General features: G+C 42.5%; 1 protein-coding gene across 3 annotated transcripts in view; it reads right to left on the reverse strand.

The window, feature by feature from the left end:
• Positions 1-16,108, reverse strand: part of VWA5B1 (von Willebrand factor A domain containing 5B1) — a 131,066-nt gene extending 114,958 nt beyond the window's left edge. For 2 of the 3 annotated variants that reach the window (XM_078145640.1, XM_078145641.1), the window contains exon 1: positions 15,211-16,032. The gene's annotated coding sequence lies outside the window, so the exon portion shown is untranslated. The other variant, XM_020973183.2, reaches the window with a different exon arrangement.
• Positions 16,109-19,127: the final 3,019 nt, after the last annotated feature.

Raw genomic sequence — 19,127 nt, forward strand, 5'->3', positions numbered from 1 at the left:
TATGGGAGGCAGCTAGATGGCACAGTAGATATACACAGGCCTTGGAGTTAAGAAGACTTGAGCTCAAATCTGGTCTCAGACGCTTAATAACTATATGACCCTGGGCAAATCACTCAACCCCTATTGCCTCAAAAAAAAAAAAGCTAGTTATAGCAATAAAACAAGAAAAAGAAATTGAATAAAAATAGGCAATGAGGAAACAAAACATTCACTCTTTGCAGATGATATGATAATATACTTAGAAAACCTTAGAGAATCAACTAAAAAACTAGTGAAAATAATTAACAACTTTAGCATAGTTGCAGTATATAAAATAAATCCATGTAAATCATCATTTCCAAATACTACCAACAAACTCAGCAGAAAGAGATAGAAAGATAAATTCCATTTAAAATAACTACAGACAATATAAAATACTTGAGAGTCTACCTGCCAAGACAAACCCAGGGACTATATGAACACTATTACAAAACACTTTTCACACAAATAAAGACAGATATAAACAATTGGAGAAATATTGATTGCACATGGGTAGGCAGAGCCAATATAATTGAAATAACAATTCTACCTAAGTTACTTATTCAGTGCCATACCAATCAAACTACCAAAGAATTACTTTATAGAGCTAGAAAAGAAATAGTAAAAAAATTCATCTGGAAGGACAAAATGTCATGAATATCAAGGGAATCAATGAAAAATAAAATGTAATTTCTATACAATGCAATTACCTTCCTGGTGGCCTTGCAGTACTAGGTTTCAAACTGTATTACAAAGCAGTAATAATCAAAACAATCTGGTATTGGCTAAGAAATACAGAGGCGGATCAGTGGAATAGATTAGGTACATAATACACAGTAGTAAATGACCATAATAATCTGGTGTTTGATAAACCCAAAGATCCGAGCTTTGGAGGTAAGAATTCACCATTTGACAAGAACAACTGGAAAAACTTTAAAGCAGTTTGGAAGAAACTAAGTATAGACCAATATCTCATACTGTATACCAAAATAAGGTCAAAATGAATAAATGATTTAGACATACAGGGTGATATCATAAGTAAATTAGGGAAGGATTGAAAAATGTACCTATCAGATCTATGGATAAGGGAAGAATTTATGACCAAACAAGAGATAGAAAGGATTACAGGAAGTGAAATGGATAATTTTGATTACATGAAATTAAAAAGCTTTTGCACAAATAAAACTAATTCAGCCAAAATTAAAAGGAAAATAAGAAACCAGGGGAAATTTTTACAGCAAATTTCTCTGACAAAGGCCTCATTTCTTTTTTTAATTAATTAATTTATTTTTAGTTTTCAACATTCACTTCCACATGATTTTGAGTTCCAAATTTTCTCCCCATCTCATCCCTTTCCAGTCTTCTTACACCATAATCTCCATGTACACTGAGATCCAATGATACTAGCCTCCTTGCTGTTTCTCTTGCAAGAAACTCCAGACTCAGGGGTTTGCTCTGGCTTTCCCAGGCCTCTTCCTCTTAGCATCTCTGGCTTCCACCAAGATTCAGCTCAAATGCTACTTTCTGCAGGAGGCTTTTCCTGACCTCTCTCCCACTGCATTCCGCTGCACCTGGCCTCCCCTCCTCCTAGTTGGTCCCTTTCCCTTTGAGATTACCTTTTGTCTTCTCTATATATATCTTGTATGTACCTCATTACTTACATGTTGCCTCTCCTATTAGAATATGAGCTTACAAAGGGCAGGTCAGTTTTGACTTTTCTTTGAATAGCCAGCACTTAGCACAGCACCTGGTACAAAGTAAGGCTTAATAAATCCTCGTTGACTAACTTACTCTTTCCTCATGACCTCCAGGAACCTTTCCTCTAAATTCTTCCTTCTCTTTCTCTCATTTACCATCACTCGTTGGCAACTGATTTCTTTCCCACTACCTACAAATAGACCTACGTCTTCTGCATCCTTTAAAAAAACCAACAAACAATAAATCTGCTTGGCCCTGCCATGCTTCTCAAGCTTTCCCTCTATTCCTTTACAGCCAATTGTCTAGAAAAGGCTGTCTACACTTGTCGCTTCTATCACCTTAGCTCCCACTCCCTTCTCCATCCCTTGGAATGTGGAGTCTGACTCTGCCACTGGAACGAAATGGCTCTCTCCAAAGTTTTGTTTCATTTTCACTATGTCTGTGATATCATTCATATTGAGGAACTTCCCTCTACCAAAGCAGATCAGTGCTTGCTATGTGCAATTTATAGTCTTCGAGAGTTACATGGTGGGGTACTGAAGGGTAAGGTTAAATCATTTGCCCAGGGTTGCATAGCCAGGATGTGTCAGAGGCAGAATCCAAACCCAGGTCTGACTCTGAGGCAAGCTCTCTATGCACACTGCCATGATCGCTCTCAGAAAGAGCTCCCTGGCTTCATTAAAGTAGAAGTTAGGTGGTCCAGTGGATGGTCTGCTGGAGTCAACCTCAGATTCTTAATTGTTGTATGCTCCTGGGCAAATCACTTAACATTTGTCTGCCTCAGTTTCCTCTGCTGTAAAATGGGGATAATAATAGCACCTGCTTTCTAGAGTAGTTGTGAGGATCAAATGAGATAATATTTGTAAAGCACTTGGCACAGTATCTGGCACACAGTAGGTGCTTAATTAATGTTTGTTTACTTCCAAAGTTGCATATGATTTATTGAGGGCTAAATCCCATGGCCTTTTCTCAGTTTTTGTTCTGTTTGTCTTCTCCACAGCTTTTGATGCTCTAGTCCACCTTCATGTTCTGCATAATCTTCCCTTGCCTCCCATGACTCTGTTCTCTTAGTCCTTCCTAGCGACTCCTTCTCAATCTTTTCTGCTAGATCATCAACTGTCCTTCTCCAGTCTGCTAATTATGAGCATCCTTCCAAAGTTCTGCCCTGGGCCCATTTCTCTGTCTTTTGGTAACCTCATCAGCAACTATGAGCTCAATTGTTATTTCTTTGCAGATAAAAGAAAAATCTCTATGTCTAGTCTTAATATGTTTTATGAGATCCAGGCTTGAATTATCAATTGGCTGGCTGTATATCTCTACCTGGATGACTCATAAGCATCTCAAGATAAATGCAAACAAAAAAGATCTTACTATATTTCCTCCCCAATCCACCCTTCTCCCTAGAGGACATGTGTTACAGGAAATGAACTTTGAGTCAGGAAGACCTGGTTCAAATCCCAGTTCAGATATTCAGTAGCTACATGATCCTAGGCAAGTCCCTGAATCTCTCTGGGCCTCAGTTTCCTCATCTGTAAATGAGGAAATCCATTGGACTCATTGGCCTCTAAGGTCCCTTCTAGCTCTAAATCTATGATTCATACTTACATATTTCTATATTGAGGGAAACACTCTCCTTCCAATCATCTAGGTTTGCAGCCTTGGAATCAACCTCTATTCTTCCTTCTCCATTATATAGACACATCTAATCAGTTGCAAAATCTTGCAGTTCCTACTTCAATAACATTGCTCAGCTTCACCCCCTTATCTCCTCACACAGCCTCTATCTCGGGCTCTCAACATTTCTCACCTGGACTACTACAACACCTTTCAAATTGGTCTCCCTGCCTACTGTTATCTCCCCCCTCCGATCTAGACTCATATAGCTGCCAAACTGATATTCCTGGAGTCCAAATCTGGCTTTGTCAGTATTCTGCTCAAAAATATATTGGGATAGTGTATAAGAGAACACCTAATTGCTCTTAATGAGTTCACCTGGCTCAGGTAAACTACAGCTTGGGTCCTGAAAGAACTGGTAGATATGACAGCTGAGCCATCGTAAGTAAAAAAGCTGTGGTGTGCTAGTAAATGCATCTAACAACTGTCTTTCCAGAAAAACAAAAACAAATGTATACACAGGACATACTCTCAAGTATAATCTCGTACTTGGGTTCAAAAAAATCAACTTCACAAGTAAAGATGGTAGAAATATGGCTAGACAGCAGTGTGTCTGAAAACTATCTGGGGGTCTGAGTGGATTGCATGCTTAATAGGAGTCAGCAGTGCGATGTGGCAGCCATGGAAACTGATATGGTCTTGAGTTGCATTGAGAGAGGTGTAGATTTCAGGAATCAGGAGTTGATGGTCCCTCTGAATTCTGCCTTGGTCCAACTACATCAAGACTAACGTGTTCCATGTATAACCTATGTGAGATTGCTCAGCATCTCAGGACGGGGGCAGGAATTGGGGGGAGGGATAAAATTTGGAACTCAAAACTTTTTTAAAAAAGGCAAGGAAGTTATTTTAACATGTAATTGGGGGAAAATAAATATTCAAAAAAAGAACAACAGAAAAAAAGAATAATGTATTCTATCCTCATGCTTCTCCCATCTTTAAGAACTCTCACTGGATCCTACCAATCCTGCCAGTTACTCTTCCTATCACTCTCCTCTTGTTTTCTGCTAAACTTCCTAGAGAAAGCTTTCTGTTCTAGGTGTCTCAACTTTCTCTCCTCTCACTTGCTTCTAAACACTCTGAAATCTGGTTCCCAACCTCATGATTCCCTTGAAATTTCTCTCTCCAAAGTTGCCAATGATCTCATGACTGACAAATCCAATGCCCTCAATCTTCATCCTTCTTGAGCTCTCTGCAGGTTTTGACACCCTCAAGCATATGCCTCCTTCTGAAAACTCTCTTCTAGGTTTTTGTGATACTGCTCTCTCCTGGCTCTCTTCCTAACCTGTCTAGGCTCTTTCCATTTCCTTTGCTGGATCATCCTGTAGGTCACACCTATTAACCATGGGTATCTCCCCATGGGTCTATACTGGTCCCTTTTCTCTTCTCCCTCCATATTCTCCACTGGTAATCTCATCAGCTTTCATTCTTTCATTTATGGTCTCCAGGCAAAAGATTCCCAAATCTATGTATCCAACCATAGTCTCTTCTGTGTTCTTATCTTGTATCCCCAACTGCCTTATTGGCATCTCAAGCTCAACATACCCAAAACAAAACTCATTTTCTTCCCTTTCCTGCCTTCCTCACCCCCAGACCTTTCTGTCTTCCATATTTCCTTATCATTACTGTTGAGGAAGCTTTTATTCCCCTCAGTCACCCAAGCTTGAATCTAAGCATTATCTTTGACCCCACCACTCACACCCCACATATCCAAAATGCTGTTGTCTTTTTGTTTGTCTTTGTTACATCTCGTATATGTCTCCCCCTCTTCCCTTACACAGCCTGCACCCTAGTGCAGGCCCTTATCACCTCTATGTCAAACCTCTTCAGTCCATCCTTCACTCAGCTAGCTGCCAAGGCAATTTGCTTAAAAAGCAGGTTTAACCATGTCTCCTCCATACTTCCTAAGCTCCAGGAGTACCCCATGACCTCTAGGATCAAATATAAAATCCTTTGCTTGACTTTTCAAACCCTTCATGGCCAGGGCCTCTTCCTACCTTCCAGTCCTCTTGTCTTCTACTCCCCTTCATGTATTCTGTAATCCACCATTACTGGCCTTTCCTGGTCACAATGCTCCATCTGAGGATTCCATCTGAGGATTCCATCTCAACCTTTGTTACTGGCCATTCCCCAAGCCTACAATGCCCTCCCTCCTCCCTTCTGCCTACTGGCTCCCCTGGACTCTTTCAAGTCTTAGCTCTAGCCTCACCTTCTATAAGAAGTCCTTCTCATCATCTCCTCTGGGCCTAGTACCTTCTCTCTGAGCTTACCTTCCATTTACACTGTAGAATATCTTGTGGGTATGTATTTATTTGCAAGGACCACATTTTTGCCCTTTTTTGTATCCTTTGTACTGGGCTCAGTGATGGCCCATAGTGAGGACTTAATAAATTCTTGTTGACTAACCGCTCAGTTCTGGGTACCACTGTACAGGAAGAATGTTGATAAATAGGAGAGTGACTAGAGAAGGATCATAAAGACCTGGAGTCAGCATCTTAAGAGAATTGGTCCAATGAACCAGGGATGTTTAGCCTGGAGAACAGAAGCTTTAAGAGGGAGATGATGGCTAACACCATCCTGAAGGAATCTCAAGAGAAGCAGATTGGCCCTTTTCAGGCATCTAAAGCACTGTCACATGGAAGAAGGATTAGATTTATTCTGTTTAGAATTTAGATTGGTTCTGTTTAGAAGGCAGAACAGAGAGCAGTGAGTAGATATTCCAAAGAGTGTTGAGGTCAGGAAAAAATTTCCTAACAAGGAGAATTGTCTTCAGGTAGAATGGATTGCCTCAATTAAGATTTCACAAGTCATTGGAAATGAGAGATGAATGTTGACTCTTGAGGATGTGAATCAGGGTGATTATAAGGGTGGAGGTGGCCTCAACAGAAATGGGGAAGTTAAGTAGAGGAGTGGGTTTGGAATAAAAGGTGAAGAGTTCTGTTTTGGATAAGTTGAGTTCTAGACTCCTAACATTCAGTTGGAAATGTCTAGTAGGCAGTCAGTAGGGACTGCAGGGACTGAGCTCATAAGATATACAGGTTTGGAAGTCATCTGCTTAGAGATGATGGATGAACCCATGGGAGCTGCAGAGATCACCTAGAAAGAGCATAGAAAGAGGGAAAAAGGACCCAGAAGAGCTTTGAAGAATACCTACACTCAAGGAATTGAACATGCATGGTGATCCAGCAAAAGAGTCTTAGAAGTAGTAGTCAGACAGGTAATAATAACACTATTGGCTAGCATTTAGAGTAGTTTAACATTTGCAAAGTAAATTTACAAATATTATCTCATTTGATCCTGACAATAATCCTGGGAGGTGGGTGTTATTATTGTTCCCATTTTACAAATGAGGAAAACTAAGGCAGACAGAAAGTGACTTGCCTGGGGTCACATAGCTAGCTAGAATCTGAGACTAGATTTTAACTCCAATCTTTTTGACTCCAGTCTAGCACTCAATGTGTTATAACACATTATTATAATGTTATAACACATTATAACACATTACCACCTGGCTGGTAAGAGACCTGAAAGAACAGATTCATGAAACCTCCAGGAGAAGGCATTAATGAGGGTAGGTAGGGTGGTCAACAGTGTCAAATGTTACAGATTAGGGTTAGAAGGATAAGGACAAAAAAAAACCCACTAGAGTGCCAATTTCCAATGGGGCTTTGATAACCTTGGTGAAAGTAATTTTGGTTCAGTGATATGGTTAGAAACCAGATTGACAGTAGTTGAGAAAGAAGAAAAAGGGCAGGGCATGGAGGCAATGACTCTGGATATGTTTCAGACTCATCTCTAAAATAAGGGGGTTAGACCAAGTGATCTGGTTTAAAAATATCTTTAAAAGGGTTTTGGATTTCTCAAAATATGGGACCCTAGGCAGGGATGGAATATACCTAAATATTACCTAATAAGGACTGATTAAAAACAACAATTATTTGCCTGCAAATCTAAACAATAGGGCTTTACCAAAAAAATGAAGGAGGGAATTGAAAATTGCCATGTTATATAACATGCGTTCACCGTGTTAAGTAAGAGTAATTACCATATAGGAAGAATAGTAGTCAGGATGCCCAGAAATTCACAGGAAACAAAATCTAAGAAAGGAATAAAACCCACCGTTTCTTATGGGCTATACAGGAAGTCCCAAAAGTGCAGTTTTAATCTTCAATCCATTGCACTAACACATTGAGGACACCCTGTATGCAAATGCACAAAGCATAGGTAAAAATTCCAGTAAAAGAGAGCTCCTCATTAAATGGAGTAAATTTGACCTCATAGGTATTAACTGAGACTTGGCAGGATAAAACCTATGATAGAACTCTTGGCTCTGAACGTATGTACCTTGTCTAAAAATGAAGACAGTTAAAAGGGTGAGGGTGAAGAGCAGAGTGGCATTGTGTATTAAGAAAATATTCTATCATGTGAGAAAAAAAAAAGTAACTCCAGAAACTAAAGGGATAAGCTTGGTGGAGAGCATTTGGGTGATCAACAAAGGCAGAAATGGAAGCCATCCTGTCACTGGGATGTCTGCAGAGTTTTTTGGACAGGAAGAAGAATAGATAAAAAGTTTGGGAGAACACAAACTTGACCAGAGTTGTGATATATTAGTGATGGAGGGGGGAGTTTCTATTGTCCAGCCATCCCTGGAGCTCTGTGCTGAAAGTGGAATTGCTAATTTTTTTTTTATTTCCCTCAGGAATAATTTCATCCTTCAAAATAATGGAAGCAATGAAGAAAATTTCTATTCTAAACCTGATTCTCCCATCACTGCTGTGAAAATGATGGGAAGTTTTGTTTGGTGGAGCTGAATACTCCATCTTAAAATTTGTGATGAAACACCTATCAGATTGGCCAACATGACAAAACAGGAAAATGATAAATGTTGGAGAAGATGTGGAAAAATTGGAACACTCATGCATTGTTGGTGAAGTTGTGAAATGATCCAACCATTCTGGAGAACAATTTGGAACTATGCCCAAAGGGCTATAAAAATGTGCATACCCTTTGACCCAACAACAACACTTCTAGGGCTATATCCCAAAGAGATCAAACAAATGGGAAAAGGACCCACATGTACAAAAATATTCATAGCAGCTCTTTTTATGGTGGCAAAGAATTGGAAATTGAGAGGATGACCATCAATTGGGGGAATGGCTGAGCAAGTTGTGGTATATGAATATAATGGAATACTATTGTGCTATAAGAAATGATGAACAGGCTGACTCCAGAAAAACCTGGAAAGACTTGTTTGGTCTGATGCTGAGTGAAGTGAGCAGAACCAGGAGAACGTTGTACACAATAACAGCCACATTGTGCGATGACTAATACTGATAAACTTAACCCTTCTTAGCAATACAAGGATCTAATATATCTCCAGAAGCCTAGTGACAGAGAATGCTATCCGTATCCAAAGAAAGAACTATGAAAGTTGAATCGCTATCATTTTTTTTCTCTTCTGTTGAGTTTTGTTTCCTCTTTCTGATGGTTCCTCCTATTGGTTTTAATTTTTACTTACAACACCACTAGTGTGAAAATATGCTTAATAGGAATGTAAATGTATAGCCCATATCAGATTGCACACCATCTTGGGGAGGAAGGGGGAGAAAAATTTTAAACTCAAAAGCATATGGAAGTGATTGTTGATAAATCAAAATAAATTAATAAAATTTAAAAAAATTAAATCTGTGATGAAGAGGAAAATTGACCATGGTCTGATATTCACCTAGATTTAGGGAGCGCAGATTGCTAAGGATAGGGAGGATAGAGAGGATTCCATAAACTCAAATTTTAGAAGATAAGTCAGGCTGGGAGAGATGGGTAGCTCTCAGAAATTTAATTCTGAAGAAGTAGGGAAGAAAGGGGCAAGCGAATAATTATTTCTAAATCACCTATTATGTGCCAGGCATTGTGCTAAGCACTCTACAAATATTAACTCATTTGATACTGACAACAACCCCTGTGAGGTAGGCGTTGTTATTATCCCCCATTTTACAGTTGAGGAAACCGAGGCAGACAGAAGTGAATTGACTTGCCCAAGGACAGATAGCTAGTAAGTGTTTGAGGTTGGATTTGAACTCAGGTCTTCCTAATTACAGGCCCAGTGGTCTATCCACTATAGTGGTAGGTATAGTGGCTAGTTAAGTAGGGAGCTAGTAAGAGAGCACCTGACTGCTCTGGATAAATTCAAGTGACCAGGCCCAGAAGAACTAAACACATTGATGAATATGATATAACTGAACTGTTGTCAGCAGTCCAAGCTCATGGATAATGGGAGAGATGCCAGAGGCCTGGAGAAGGACAAATGCCCCAATTTACAAAAAAGGAAACAGAATAGGTCTTTTGGGCTTGGCTCATTGTTACTTCTAGGATAAAATTCAAACTTCTCACCAACAAGTTTCAAGCCCCTCACAGTCAGACTCCAACCTATTTTTTGGATTTATTCCACATTAATCCTTTATTAAATTAATTAAATTAAATTAATTATTTATTAACTTAGTTAAAACTCTACGTTCCAGTCAAAATGGCCTACTTTGGTGTTCCCTGATCTCACCTTTGTACCTTATCATGGAACAGGTTCCAATTTTAGAATTCACTCCCTCATCACCTTTGCCTCTTAGAACATTAAGTTTCTCTTTCAGGATTCGGCTCAGATGCCACTTCCTCTGTGAAATCTTTCCTGATCCCCTTTGTCCTCAAATAACCTTGTATTTGCTCATCATGTACATATTATGTCTTACAAGAGAATGTAAGCTCCCTAAGGGCAGGGACTATTTCCCTTTTGCTTTTGGAGCTTCAGAATCCAGCACAATATCTAGCAAGGAGTAGACTCAAGAGAAGTTTGTTGAACTGAATTGAAATCCGGGGAAAATCCTTGAGTATATTATTAGAGGGATGATTTGTGAATCCGTAAAGAGAGGCAATGATCACAAAAAGCTACATAGCTTCAGCAAGAACAGGTTATTCTACATTAAATATATTTTCTTTTTCAACAAGATTCCTGGGCCCATCTAGTAGGATATAGCTATAAGTATAGTTTACCAATATTTTCACCAAACATATGACAAAGGTTTTCATGCTTTTCTTGTTGAGAAGAGGGCAAAATTTGGGCTGTATATGAGTTGGGCCCTTGAATCAGAACTGATTGAGTACCCTGATCCAATCCAGTTCAATCTAGTCCAACAAACATTGGTTTTAAAACCTGCTATGGACAGGACTCCATGTTCAGTGATGAGGACATTAAGACAGAGAAAAACAGTTCTTCCCTGAAGGAGGCTTCATTCTACCAGAAGGCAAAGGGAAAAGACTACGTAAACAAATTAGTCATTAATGATTTCAGGATGAGCTAGAAAAGAGGCATCCCCATAGATATGCCCTCCATGTCCCTGGGCATTGTGGTCCACCCTGTAGCTGAGCCCTCACATTGATGTTGTCTCTCCGTTTTAGAATGTGAGCTTTCTGAAAGCAGGGATTGATTCACTTTTCTGTTTGTATCCCTGACACGAAGCCCACAGTAAATTGAGTGTTTACCAAAGCATTTTAAAAATTCATTCATTCCTGGCTTTTTGACTCCATTTGGGAGTCAAGGACTGGAGCCAAGCAGCAGCTTGGGCCATCCGAAAGAGATGTTGCCAGAAAGGTCACTCACCCAGCCGAAGACGAAATGGACCTGTCCAAACTCATACGGCTAAAACCCAGGTCTCTTGATTCCAAGGATTTTAGGATTTAGACTGAGAACATATTTTAGAGATCATCTAGGCCAAATGCCTTAGCTGAGGCCCAGAAGTATTAGATGCCTGGTCCAAAGTCGCATAGCTAGCAGGTGACAGAGCTAGGATTTTAACTCAGTTGAGAGGACTGACCTGACTCAAAATCCAGTGTTTCAGATACTACACCATGGTCCATGATGCCCCAAACTGTCTCCCACAACCTTATGCTATGCTTTTTAGGAGACTGAGCCTTGTAGGAAAACTCAATTTCCAAAGAGCAAATGACTCACCCAGCAAGACCAGTGACCCCGAACCCAATCATTTCCCAGCAGCTAATACCCCCACCTAGCCTGTAGATGTAGTCCTATGGAGACAATCTGACAGCAAACCTTTCCCTTCCCCCAGCTACAGACTAGGCTCTCTGTTTCTCTCTTCCCTCCTCAGGATCTGCAATTAGTCCGGCTGTCTCTAATGAAAGGCCAACTGAGCAATAAAGACGTCTGCTGATAGATCAGCAGAAGGTCAGAAGCCAATCCCTAAGCAGTAAGGAAGCAAAGAGACAACCAGTGGGAACTCCCAGCAGACAGCTGGAGAGACAAGGGAGAGAGAGCTCTCTGATGCCCAGGCTGCCACAACACTCCTGTGCTCAGGAAGGTAAGGGAGGTGGGGATCAAACTTCCTCTCCTTTGATGGACTTTGCTGCCAATGGTAGATGCCACGGGATCACAGGACCTAGAACTGGAATGGACCTTGGAAATCATGTAGAATCTTAAGATAAAATTTGAGCCACGAGGGTCTCAGAGGTCATCTAGTCCATCTCACTCATTGGAAGTGGGAAGGAAGGCCAGATGATCCAACCGTCTCATTTAACAGATGAGGAAACTGAGGCCCGGGGAGGTTAACTGCCTTGCCAAAAGTTACCCAAATCAAATGCTTCAGGAGCTGGATTTGTATTGAGGCCCATGGATTCCACCCTCTTTATTTTATAGAAGAGGAAACTGAGGTCCGGAGAGGAATCACAGAAAAGCAAAGTTGGAAAGCATATGTCCTCCATTTCTTAATCAGTATTCACAATGACCATAAATAGTCATTTGGTCTTTGCTTGAAGGACTCCATTTGGCAGGGTAGGGGTGGGGTCCTCCTAAGTCAACTCATTCCTCTTTGGGATACCTACAATTGTTGGGAAGTTTCCCCATCACTGAAATCTACCTCTTCATCTAGTGCCAAGCAGAGCTGTGAAATCCCCTTTCCCAAGACGGCCCCTTAAATACATGAAGATGGCTATCCCATCTCCTCTCTATCTTATCTTCTCTCCAAGCTAAATATCCTTGGTTCTTTTAACCAATTGTTCTCTTGTGGCCTACTTTCTCCATTCCCCTCACATCCTGATATTCTTTTGGGTGCGATTCATTTTATCAATGCCCTTCTTAAAATGTGGTACCCAGAATTGAGTCCATTATTCCAGAAGTGATCTGCCAGGGCAAAGGACAGTGGGACAGTCATTTCTCCCTTCTGTGGTAATATCTAAGATCATATATCAACTTAAAGGCCTACTTCATGGGAGGATGAATTAATAACTGGGTTTCCTCTCGAGATCTTAGTCATAGCTGGATATTGGTTTGACTTTTAATTAAATCTAAGTATTTATAATAACTGCTAGCATTTGCATAGCACTTTGAGATTTGCAAATTGCTTTACAAATCTTGTCTCATTACATCCTCAAAACAATCTTGGGAGGTAGGTACTAGTATTATACCCATTTTAAAGTTAAGGAAACTGAGGCAGACAGAGGTTAAGTGACTTATCCAGGGTCACTGAATTAATGTGTCTGATGCTGGATTTGAACTCTAGGTTCAGTCTCCCAGATCTAGTGTTCTATCCATTGATTATATTATTGTCATTGGTGTGCAGGGCACTGGGCATTTGGGGAGATGCAAAGTTTAGATAAAACCTGGTCTCTGACCTCATGGGACTTACAGTCTAACTGGGTGATATGACATGAACAGAGATAAGCCCTTTCCTACATTCTCTGCCATTGTCCTCCTGAGCTAAGCCCCTCAAAAGACTGTTTGCTCTGCAGAGCTAGGCATGGGGTGTCAAACTACCAGCCCTGCACTGACAGAAGTTATACCAAGGTGATAACATATAACAAACCAGCCAATAGCTTCATCCCCAACCTGACCACAATCCCAGGCCCAGAGTCAATTAGTCAGTCAGTCAAATAGCATTTCTCAAATGACTACTGTGTGCCAGGCACGCTGCTTAACACTGGATATACAAAGAAAGAGGGGGAAAAGACCAAGCAGATATGGCTCTTGCCCTTAAGGAGCTTACATTCTAATGGGGAAGATAGCATGTAAATATCCAGGTTCAAACAAAAGATAATGAAGCTAAAAGAGGAAGGCATTGAAGTGGCTAGGTGGCTCAGCTGGAAGACCCAAGTTCAAATCCATCCTTCCTCACTTAGTAGTTGTGTGACTTTGGGCAAGTCACTTAACCTTTGCTTCTGTTTTCTTAACTATAAAAAAAGGGAGAATAAAAGAACCTATTTCCTAGAATTGTTGTGAGGATAAATGCAATAATAGTTGTAGAGTGCTTAGTATAGTGCCTGGCACACAGTAGGAACCTAATAAAATTCTAGCAGTTATTATCATTATTATTAGCAGTAGCAGCTGGGGAGGGAGGGGTTATTAACAGGGTTTGTCAGCAAGAGACTAAATACAGACCTCCCAAGGGGGATCATTAGAATAAGAGCTCACATTTCTCTAGCACTTTCTCCCAGTCACCTGGTGAGGTAGGTAGCACAAGTAGTCCCATTTTATAGATGAGGAAACTGGTCCAGAGGTTAAGTTATTTGACCGGGATCCCAGAGCTAGTAAGTGTCAGAGCCAGGCCTCCAATCCAGGACTATTTCCATAACTCCTCAATGGCTCTCATGTGGATCAAGTGTGCATGTGTGTTTGGGGGAGTCAGGAAGTGGGATCAGCTAGCAATATAGCCTAGCATAAAATTTAAAAAAAAAAGGCTAAGAAGTTGCTCCCAATTTTTATTCTCCCGAAGGCATTCACCACAATCTTTAAGTTTTTCAAGATTTCCAGAATGGAGATCTTAACATGGAGAGCCCGACCTGGGGTGGGGGGTGTAGTGGGAGCAGAAAGGGGAGGGGGAGAAGGAACTCCAAAGTCTTCGCAGCGAAGGCTTATACTGTGACCATAGATAGTATCATAGAATCATAGACTATTGACACCTAGAAGAAACCTCAAAGATCCAGTTTCCCTGATTCAGACAAGGAAACTGAGGCCCAGAGAAGAAAGGTAGACTTAATTTAAAATCATTCAGTAAGTTAGTGGTGTTTTCCTCAATTTTTTTTCATTTTATTTTCAGAGACTGCAAGGAATACCTCTCTGTTGGTGGTGGGAGAAGAAGAGAATTAGGAGACTGACTTGTCTATTAGACTTGTGACCTTGGATTAGTCACAACTTTTCTGCACCTCAGTTTCCTTATCTGTCAAAAGATAAGATTAGGTTAATGATGTCTCCAGTTCTGACTTTCTATGTTCTAAACTCCCTTCTAGCTCTGGTGTTCTATGTCGAAAACATTCTATCAGCTATGATTCCTTCTAGCTTAGATACTCTCTTCTAACATTCTGTTTTCTAAGGTTGTTTCCAGCTTTGACATTTGATGTCCTAAATTCTATCCCATTTTGCTCATCCTATACTCCAAAGTCCTTGCAATTCTGATATTCTGCGTTCTAAAGTCCCTCCCAGCTCTGACATTGTATAGTCTAAGCTTTCCCTTCCAGCTCTGACATTCTCTCTGTTCTCTGATTTTCCTGCCTTGAAAAACCACTTGTCTGCTTTAGAGTGAGGAGGAGACTTGTCTGTACTGAACAGTTGGGGCTGGTAGATACAAAAATATTATGACGGGATTGTAACACTCGGTGGGGTTTTGTGTGGCAATGAGACACACTGCATACAGATTGAGAAGCCAAGTCCCAGCATGTCCCCCCTCCCCCTTACACACACACACACACACACACACACACACACACACACATGTTCACTCCTTCATGCTTCCCCCCCATATCTTGCTGTTCAAGAGCCTCTCAGCTTACCTTGAAGAGGAGGGGTCAGGCGGGATCCTGTCAATGGCACCCGGCTGGCTAGCTTCAGAAAGCGTCAAAATCCAGCCACAGTGCCCGGGCAAGCAGGACTGAGCTAACTGTCAATCCAGGGGAGGGGAGTTTTCTGAGCTGCCAATTGCCTTGGGCCTTGAAGGGACAGATAGAGGGGAGGGGGAAAGATGGGAAAGAGGGATGAAGGAGACAGAAAGAAGGAATGGAGAGAGAGAGGTGGGGTGGAGAGAGGAGTGATGAAAAAGGAGTGAGATGGAGAGATAGAGACAGAGACATAAAGAGATAAAGAGACAGATACAGAGAAACAGATACCCAGGATGGTACAGGAGTTAGAAACAGCGAGACGTGGGGGGGGGGGAGACAGAAACAAATAGACAGAGACAGTGTTCAGGAAAGGAGAGAATCAGAGATAGAGAAACAAAGGGACATAGAAGATGCAGGGAGTAAGAAAGAGACAAAGAGGGAGTCAAAGAAACAGCATGAGATAACAGGGAGAATCAGAGAGAGGTAGAAAACAACATAGAGAAAGAGAACAAGACAGAAAGAGGAAGAGAAAGATTCAGGGAGAGAGAGAGAGAGAGAGAGAGAGAGAGAGAGAGAGAGAGAGAGAGAGAGAGAGGAAGAGAGGAGGTAGAAAGAGACAGAGACAGAGAGACAGAGACAGAGACAGAGAGATGCAGAGGGGCAGAGGGGCAGCCCCCCGTGGCCCCAGCTCTCAGCAGCAACGCCAGCAAGGCTGGCTGGCTCCCCTCTCCCAGACGCTGCCACTGCCTGGGGCCACTGGGGCCAGGAGGGAGTTTGCCTTACCTTGGCCCGAGCAGCAGCAACATGTGTCCCTGCTGGAGTGTTCTTGGTGGTGGCTGTGCCTCTGTCCCGCCCCCTTCCCCCCCAACTCCCTGCAGCTGTGAGGAAGCCACGCCTGCTGCAAGGTCTCTGCCAGTGCCCAGCCCCCCGGAGCCTGCCCAGCCCCTGTCCCACTGGCAGCTAGCACCCCGATGAATGCACGCATTTCGGTAGCTGTTTAGGTGACCGCTGTGGAGCAGGGCCATTTGTTTTGTCAGAGATGTAACCATGACAATCACCCTCTCCGTCCCTCTCCCCCAACCCCCACCCTGCTTCCCTTCCCCCCTCTCCCTCTGTTAGGCACTTGAAGAGGGCTTTCTGCTCTTCTATTTCCCCCTGGCTCTGACTGAAAGACATCAGGCGCCATCAGTGTGGGAGGAGAACACTGGAGGAACCTTGTCACGCAGGCCCCGTGGGAGTCCCTCACCTGTAATGCTGCCTCTGGGCACCTCCAAGGCACGTGTGCACTCTCACCCACATGTTAGCTGTTCACAAGAGTGGACATACCCATCCAGCAGCGTAGCTCCCCTACCCCCTGCCCTGTGGCCCAGGCCTGGTTGGGTCCATCTCCCAGAGTCCTGTCTAGAATCCACTAGCTCCTTCCTCCTTATCCTCTGCTTCCTCCCTCTCCCCTCCCCTTCCCTCATGATCTCTTCCTCCTATGATTCTAAAGTGTCACAAACTGCCCTGCCACCTCCCTGTAGAATCCAGGATGCTACAGCAATTGCTGTCATTGGAGGGTCCTCTGTGAAATCATTGGTGGGCCACTGCAGACGAACCCATTTGCCTGATTGGAGAGTTTCACAAACCTTGTCTTGCCCTCCTCAAGCCTCAAGCTGGCTTGGCTTGGAGTGTGACACAGGCAGCTGGGGAGCCCTTGGACAGAGGCTTGTATTAGGGAGGGTACCAGAAGGAGGGTGAACCAGCCCGAGGGCAAGCTTGATACCAGGTGAAGGGCCAGGAGCCAAGGAAGCAAGGCATGGCCTTGTCATCATGTTCAGAAATCCAAGGAAGGCCTAGAATCCAGGAGCTTGGAGGAGATGGGGAGGAGGGAAGAGAGAATAGTGTGATAATGGTGGTGGTGGGGGTACCTGGTAGTAACCAAATCCCAGATGGCAAAGTGGGTACAGCCCAGGAGTGCAGAAGGACAGGGAGGAGAAAAAGAGCGGAAGACAGAAAGCTGAAAGGGCCTTGGGAGATCAACTACTCCATCATTTTCATTTTGCAGATAAGGAAACTGAGACCCAGAGCATATGGCATCTTGCCCAAGATTACACATGGAATAATAGATCTGTACTGAAATGTACTGACTACAAGGTAATGTCTTCTCACCAAGTCCGAATGGACAGGGATAGGGGAGCCTAGTTATACAGTTAAGTGTTTGTTAAAATATAATGAAATTGAGAAGTTGTCTTTTATCTTGGAAGGGTGCTGAGCACAGTTCTCTGAAAGAACCTGACTCTAAAGTCAGAGAATCTGGGTTTGAATCCTAGCTGGGACACTTACTACCTTGTGTGATACTAGACAAGTCACTTCAAACCCCACCTTCCCCTGCCCAGTCCTGAGTGTCTTCATTTGTGAAATAAGGGAGTTAGGCTGGCTGGCTTCTGTGGTCCCTTCCAAGCTGGATAGCCTAGGATACAAGGACTTCTAACTCAGTCTCCTTCCAGCCATGAAACATCATACTTGAGAGCAAGAACCCACTTGGGATGCTCAACCGAGTATGTCTTCTACCTCGTGCCTCCTCCAGGCCCTCTGGTTAGGAAGGAAGTAATCTCAAGGGTTGGGGGAGCAGTCACATCCTGCTTTCAGTTAGCCCCTTATTACGGGTTATGTGCAAGCTCTCCATGGGGGGAATGATTATTCCCAAAGGCATGGTTCAAAGTTACAGTTGGACAGAGAACCAGGAGGATGAAGGAAAGAAGCCTCTAATGGTTTTGTCCAGAGTCAAAGAACACTAAATTTGGAGTCAGGATACCAGGAATCTAGTGCCATTTCGGCCTCACTAGTACCTGTGTGACCTTGGGTAAGTCACTCCCTCTATCAGGGTCCCAAGATCCTGTATCTATAGAATGAATGGATCAGACATTACCTCTAAGGCTGGTTCCCCTCCTCCTTTCCCCTTTCTTTGTTTTAGATCTATGATTTCATCCCTCTAAGGAAATTCCGAGTGTGAAGTCGATACTTTTTCTTTTTTCCCAATCAAGAATGGCTGCCTTGAGTGATACTGAAGACTTGAGGTTGGTGGGTAGCAGACCATTTAAGAGGACCTAGCACATAGTAGGGGCCTTGAGTGGTGGCTAGGCACCCAGGAGAGCTAAGTTGGGAGCCACAAAATACACTCAGGAGTTGTGGGAATCATGGGCAAGTCACTTAACCTGTCCAGCAAGCCTTCTCTTCCTCTTCTGTAAAATAAGAATGATAGCATTTGCTTGACTTAACTTCACGGGCTTGTTCTGAGGAAAGCACTTTGCAAACCTGAAAGCTTTATGTGGGATTTTATTGAGAATTCTTGTTCTTACTGACTCTGTTTTTGTTTTTTGTTTGTTTGTCTTGTTTTGTTTTGTTTTGGGGTTTTTATTGGGCAGAGAGCAATTAGAGACTTCTGTCCTCAGAGAGAAGTAGAACGGAAGATTTATTTTCTTAACTCATTGATTTCACACAGACACACACACACGTAGTTGTTGTTCAGTTGTTTCAGTCATATCCTATTCTTCATTACCCCATTTGGGGTTTTCTTGGCAAAGATACTGGAGTCATTTGCCATATCCTTCTCCAATCCATTTTACAGATGAGGAGACTGAAGCAAATAGAGTTAAGTGACTTGCCCAGGGTTACACAGCTAGTAAGTGTCTGAGGCCACATTTGAACTCAAGAAGTTGAGTCTTTCTGACTGCAGGCTCCACACTCTGTCCAATGCACCATCAACTTTGTGTGAGGGACCAGGCTGGGTGCTGGAACATAAAGGCCAAAAAATAAACAGCCTCTACCCTTTAGCTAAGGAGATTACATTTTGTTTGGACGTTGTAACATGGACACAGATAAGGAGATGA

This window comes from Phascolarctos cinereus, unplaced genomic scaffold, assembly GCF_003287225.1.
Source record: "Phascolarctos cinereus isolate Bilbo 61053 unplaced genomic scaffold, phaCin_HiC Scaffold_726;HRSCAF=1367, whole genome shotgun sequence".
Lineage (NCBI taxonomy): Eukaryota > Metazoa > Chordata > Mammalia > Diprotodontia > Phascolarctidae > Phascolarctos > Phascolarctos cinereus.